The sequence below is a fragment of the Lactuca sativa genome, chromosome 8 (assembly GCF_002870075.4).
Source record: "Lactuca sativa cultivar Salinas chromosome 8, Lsat_Salinas_v11, whole genome shotgun sequence".
In the NCBI taxonomy this organism is placed as follows: domain Eukaryota; kingdom Viridiplantae; phylum Streptophyta; class Magnoliopsida; order Asterales; family Asteraceae; genus Lactuca; species Lactuca sativa.
The window spans coordinates 97,550,752-97,558,118 of NC_056630.2; positions in this window are offsets into that span (position 1 = coordinate 97,550,752).

Consider the following 7,367-nt stretch of genomic DNA (forward strand, 5'->3'; position numbering starts at 1 on the left):
CATGTCTTGAGCACAAGTTAGATCAAAATGAAGAAAAATAAGATAAAATCTAATGCATGGAACATATAACTCAAAACCCTCCAGATATGAGACAAGAGGCCACCAATGAACCTCAAGGACTCATAATGTTTTTAACTATACAAGATCCTAACACTCAAAACACCTAAAAAATGGAGATAAATGAACAAAAACCTAGATCTAGCTTGTTTGGACACAAAAGGTAGGAGCTTGAGGACTTACAAGGGTCTAAAAGCTACTTAAGATGATAAGGGAGGGGTTTTACTAACTCAAACAATGGACCCATAACACCTTCTTCTTCTTCGAGGAGATAAAAATAACCATAAAGAGCTCAAAAGGTCAAAATGGAGGCTAGGGTTTCTTGGAGGGTGAAAGGGAGGTGATGGAGGTTGAGGGTGTGTAAACCCTATCCCTCACTTCCCTTAAATAGGGGCACAAACCCCATAATTAGGTTTATGCACCCATGTGGCCGCCACATCGTAAGCATAATCTTGTCACGTTGTGGCGTACAAGATTGATGCGCATTTTATATAGCCATGGCCATGTCTGTGGTGTATCCTTCACCATGTCGTGGGCATCAAAAACCCCACATATTAAATCTTTCATTTCCCCAAAACATAAATGAATCATTTACCTAGAATAGGTGTTACAAACTAATACTCATGAGTACTTAAATGGAGATTTTATGTATTGGAAAACCTGTACTTAGATAATACTTCATGGATTCAATCACGAGTAATTCTAAGATGATAATATATTATATTCTTCAAGCGAAGATGTATAATTTGAAATTTACCATTTTGTTATGCATTAGTATTACATAAACATAATTGTAATTGGTCATTATAAAGTGTAGGTCTATGTATGACATGATGAGTTGGTTATACTTATGCAGTCAAAGTTTCTTCGTTTCTTTTTCCTTAATAGGAAAGGCGATATCATAGGCTTCTCGGTGATTTGATGATGAAATTATATTGTTGGGGCCAACCTAGACTAGATTGGTGTTTTCAATTTTGTAACTCCAAATAAGGTCATCATAAATCGAAAATCAGGAAACGTAATCTTTGACCATGAGATTTATTCATATCCATGTCTCATGTCCATACCATATCTTATAGAACAAAGGAATATTTGATCACTTATCTAAGGGATGTCACTAAGAATATGATTCATAGTTTGAAAGTTTCTAAGGAAGCACACTTTGTTGATTAAATGGGAGCCTTTGTAACCGGTTGTAGTTAATGACTTGTCCAACTAGGAGACTCTTGGAATAGTGACCAATGTCATAACTAAATTGGTAAGATTGTGAAACATCACAAAAATACCGTCCAAAAATTTCAATTTTTAGTTTAATAATAGTACCATGGTAACCCAAAACATCACATAAAAATAATAATGATAATATCTCAAAACATCATATCAAAATATGGTATCAAATCACATGTCCAATATCAGAGTAAATCATCCCAAGCTAAACATTGTGGTGTGTGCAATGCAGTCATCCCGAGCTCTTCCTCTTACTAGCGGAATTACCTGAAACCAAAACTGAAAACTGTAAGCACGAAGCTTAGTGATTCTCCCCAAACTACCACATATCATACACATATCACATAATCACATAACATCATGAATTGGGCCTAGCCCACTACATCGGGCCCCGCCTGGCATCGAACCATAGTCCGGTATTGGGCCCCGCCCGACATCGGACCAAAATCCGGCATCGGGCCCCACCCGACATTGAGCAAAGCTCAGTATACATAAGCATATCAACAAATACATATAAACATAGTTGTCTATCATACATATAAACATTTGTCGGGCTTTCCCCGGCATCAGAACGAAGTCCGAAAACATTCTAACAGACACATGCAAGAATCACAAAGACACCAAGCATACAAACATTCCTCGAACTTGCCCCAGCATCGGACCGAAGTCCGGAAACACATAAATCTACCTCGGACACAGCCCGACATCGTACCCTAGCCCGCCATATACTAACATACTTAAACGGGCCAACATTGGTGCCTTTGACCTATTCCTACTGGAGGAAAACTCAACTTACAAAGCTGATTGTGAAATCTCGCGGTGAGGAATCTCTAACTGCTGCTCCAACGACTCCCCGACTATCATTATAACAATAACACTTAGTCAAAATCCAATAATCCTTTGTAGGGTAAAATGACCATTTTACCCCTGTTCAAAGTCAACATTCTGCTCAAAGTCAACATTCTAGGTTGACTCAACTCGCTAAATTCTATAAATCTAAAACCCTGAAATTGCGATCCAACTCGTCGAGTCATCCCCCTGAATCGCTGAATTCCCTTGCTACTCAAAGTCATGATAAAGCGAGTCAACTCGTTGCGTCCCTCCTCAGACTCGTCTAGTTCTACCCTATACAGAATCAGGACAAATCAACTTAACTCGTCAAGCTCCTCTATGGAATCGACGAGTTCCTCGGTTTGTTTGGGCCATCTTAATGGATTAAGCCCCTACTCTTCAGATCCAAGCTTTATACTTCTCATATACACTTAAAATGTCCTTTTAAGGGTAAGGTTTCCAACGTTACCCATTAATACCTTTACTTAATGGGTTTAGGCCAAACCCTAACTCTTTAAGACCTATATTTTGGTCCACAAGCCATCCATACTCTAAACTAAAGCATACAATCAGAGATCTAGACCCTATACACTACATAAACACGTAAAGCTTCCACCTTTCTCTCCACGCATGGCCTTTTGGAGCTTAAAAGACCAAAATGACATCCTATATCTTGCATGGGACTTCAATGGCCATAAAGCTTGCACCTTTATGCGATAAAAGCCCTCGATGATTCCAGATCTAAAGGTTTACTCATTTTGGGATGTCCATATCCCAATGATCAAGATTCTTGGACCAAAAACACAATAAAGTGATAATAAAGAGATCTAAAAAGCTACTAAGCAAGTTTGAGGCTTGATTACCAGAAAATGATGAGAATGAAATGGAGTCTCTGGATCTACTAGCTTCTTATTGAATCCCCAAGCTTCTCCTTCCTTCACAAGCTTCAAAACACACCAAGATTTACTAAAAAAATGGATCACAAGCTCACAAATGCATTAGGGTTTCTGAATCTAGGGTTTGGGACTTGGAGGCTGGAAATGAGGTCAACAAGTGGAGATTAGGATGCTTAAATAGGGTACAAAACCCTGAAATTAGGGTTTCATCTTGGCAGCCCTACTCGTCGAGTTGAGGCTCTCAACTTGTCGAGTAAGTGACTTAAAATCCCACATCAATTATGGTCTCTACTTGAGGAGTTTGGGGCCCCTAACTCTTTGAGTTACTATACATAATGAGTAAATTATAATTAAATGCTTACAAAGAACCAGGGATTAAAATTCTTCCCCACTTGTCTTAGACTTCATCCTTGAATTCTATTACGTTGGGAAACAACTTTGGGTAATGCTCCCTCATCTCTTCTTCGGGCTCCCAATTCCACTCCGATCCCTTGCGGTGCTGCCACTACACCTTCACCAGCTCCACACTTTTGTTCCTCAGCTCCTTCATCCTCGAGTCGATAATAGCTACCAGTCTCTCGATGTAATTCAGGTTGTTTTCAACCTAAATATCCTTTAAATGCACAACCTTTGAGTTATCCACCAAGCATTTCTGCAGCTGAGAAACATGGAAAGTGATGTGGATCTAGCTGAGCTCTGCTGGAAGATCTAAACAGTAAGCAACTCGACCCACCCGAGCCAAAACCCAAAATGGTCCGATGTATTTGGGGCCTAGCTTGCCCTACTTCCTGAACCGGGTGACACCTTCAGGAGAACCATGTCGCCCACCTGAAACTCCAAGTTTGAACGACGTTTGTCGGCATAACTATTCTGCTGACTTTGAGCTGTCCGGAGCCTGGTGGATCCTCTTTGTGGTCTTGAGTACTACCTCAGTACTTACCATGACCCTCTTTCTGACCTCGCCCCAACAAATTGGGGTCCTACACTTCCTCCCGTAGATCATCTCGAAGGGAGTTCAATCTATGTTGGCGTGGTAACTATTGTTATACGGAAATTCTGCTAATGGAATATACATATCCCAACTGCCACCGAAATCCAAAACGCATTCACGCAACATGTCATTGAGATTCTGAATTGTGCTCTTGCTCTGACCATTCGTCTCAGGGTGGGAAACGGTACTGAAGTAGAGACGAGTACCCATCTCGTCGTGAAACCGCTTCCAAAATCTGGAAGTGAAACGAACATCTCGGTTTGAAACCACCGAAACGGGCACTCCATGACGTGCCACTACCTCTCGTATGTAGATCTTGACCTACTTCTCAGCTGATATAATCTCCTGGATCAGGATGAAATGAGCACTCTTGGTCAACCGATCCATGATGACCGATATCGAATCTACTCTACGTGCGGTCCTAGGAAGCTTGGTGATGAAATCCATAGTGATGTCTTCCCATTTCCACATGGATATATCCAACGGCTGCATCTTGTCGTGAGGTCGTTGGTGCTCGTCCTTGACCTTCCTGCAGGTCAAGCATCGCTGACATACCATGCTACGTCCCGCTTCATGCAAGGCCACCAATAATCAGGGCGAAGATCCTGATACATCTTCGTCGTCCTGGGATGGATGGAGAACCTTGACTTGTGGGCCTCATCCATCAGAACCTATTGTACTCTTCCCCAGTACAGAACCAAGCCCTACCAAGCAGGGTTAACAACTCACGGCTGTCATAATTAAATGAGGTCACGTGGCCTATGATTCGCTCATACTTTCGGCGCTCCTCCCTCATACCTTCTACATATGCCTCTCGGATCTGCTCCAAGAACGGAGTAATCATTGTCATCCTCAGACATATATCTCGAATCGGAGCCACCACTGCCTTGCAGCTCAGATCATCGACCACCACATTGGCCTTGCATTGCTAGTAAATGATCTCACAGTCGTAATCCTACACCACATCTAACCACTGACGCTGCCTCATGATTAGATTCAGCTGATCCATGCGGTACCTCAAACTCTTGTGGTCCATGTAAATGGTACAACGCACACCATAAAGTTAATCTCGCCAAATCTTAAGGGCGAAAACTACAGCCCCCAGCTCTAAATCGTGCATCGATTAGTTTGCCTCATGAGGCTTCAGCTGCCTCGAAGCGTAAGCTATCACGTGACCCCGCTGTATGAATACCGCACCCATGCCTGTGATCGAAGCAACACAATAAACTAAAAAGTCATCGACATCCTATAGAAAAGTCAGAATCGATGCCTCGCATAACCGCTATCTGAGAGTCTCGAAGGCTGCATGCTGCTCAAGCCCCTAGCGGAATGTGACTGGCTTTTCGACAGTCGAGTCAGAGGAACATCGATTTTGGAGAAATTACGTGTGAATCTCCAATAGTAACCCGCTAGACCAAGAAAACTTCGAATCTCAGATGGAGACCTCGGAACCTCCCACTGCATCACGACCTCTATCTTGGCCGAATCGACCAAAATACTCTTCTAGTTGACAAGGTTCCCCAAAACTGCACCTCGCGCAACCAGAACTCACACTTGGAGAACTTTGCGAAAAGTCTCTCCCTCCTCAGTGTCTCCAACACCTCCCTCGAGTGCTCCTCGTCCTGCTCCTGAGTCTTGGATTACACCAAGATCTCATCAATGAAGACTATCACAGATCAGTCCAGCATCGGTCTACACATGCGGTTCATGAGGTCCATGAACGCGGAAGGAGCATTGGTGATGCCCAAACGGTATCACCACAAACTCATAATGAACATAGCAAGTCCGAAAGGCTGTCTTCGGCACGTCGTCGTCCCTGACTCACATTTGGTGATAACCCGATCGCAGATCAACCTTGGAGAACCAAGATGCACCCTGTAGCTAGTCAAACAAGTCATCGATCCTTGGGAGGGGATAACGGTTCTTCACCGTTAGCTTATTAAACTCTCGGTAGTCTATGCACATCCGATGTGACCCGTCCTTCTTCTTCACAAACAAGATCGAGGCTCCCTATGGTGAACTGCTCGGTCTGATAAATCCCTTGTCTAACAGCTCCTGCAGCTGTGTAGACAACTGCTACATCTCAGGAGGAGCTAACCGATATGGTGCCTTGGCTATCGAAGCCGCACCAGGGACTAGCTCAATCCTGAACTCAACTTGTCTCTCCGGAGGTATCCCAGGCAAATCCTCTAGGAATATGTCCGGGTACTCTCGCATGATCGAGACATCATCCACTGTCACCTTACCCTTATCCTGGGTATCGATAACATAGGCGACATAACCTGCGCAACACTGCTGAAGGTAGCGCCTCGCTCTCACTGTTGAACATAGAGTTGGTCCACCCTATGGCCTCTTACCCATAATCATTGACCCTCCCCCACTAGGATTCCGAACCCTCATTAGCTGCTGCTCGCAATTGATCACTGCCCTATTAGGGCTCAACCAGTCCATACCAACTATAACCTTATTCCCTCGTAGGGGAATAGGGACCAAATCCACAGAAAACTACTCATTAAACAACTGCAGTGTACATCCTTGATGAACCCTCGCAACCCTAATGGTCCTGTCATCTTCTATCTCCACATCAAGTGGGCAATCCAGCTCCCTCGAAGCCCCTACGGATCGCTTGATAAGCGCGAGCGACACAAAAGATCGAGTAGCCCCCGAATCAAACAATAACATAGCAGATATACCGTTAACAAGGAACGATCCTATAATGAAACACAGAAACATAAGCAATAATCAATATAAATAAAGAGATAAGTAGAAGATACATACCCGTCACCATGTCGGGAGCTACACATGCCTCCTCTGCAGTTAACTGAAAGGCCCTGCTCCTCGCCACATGTGTCTCTCCCCGGCCCTGACACCCATCTGTAATCCTCAACGTAACAGGAGCGGGCGCCGCCATCTGTCCTACTGCTGCTAAACTTGGACACTAAGCCTTCTTGTGGCCCCTTTGATTGCACTGAAAGCAAACCAGATCTGAAACTGTGGTGGTGGTGGTACTTGTACAGTCTCTACTTATATTACCAGTTCGGCCGCACTTGAAGCAACTTGAACTCCCTGCCTTGCAAGACCCCCCCCCCCCCCCCCCGGTGCAACTTTCCGCATTTGCCACAGCGGCTGTGACCCTGCTGGTTCCTAGACCTGTGATCTGACACATTGGGCTTCTTGCCCGAACCCTCCATACTAGATGCTACCTCTGGTTTCCTTTTCTTCTCCATCTCTAGATCAATCTCTCTCTCTCTCTCTCTCTCTCTAGCTCTGGTAATCATATCCTCTAGCGTATTGTAGTTGGATTGGCTCACGAACTGCCGAATATCGCTCCTCAACATCTCATGATATCAGGCGTTTTTCATCTC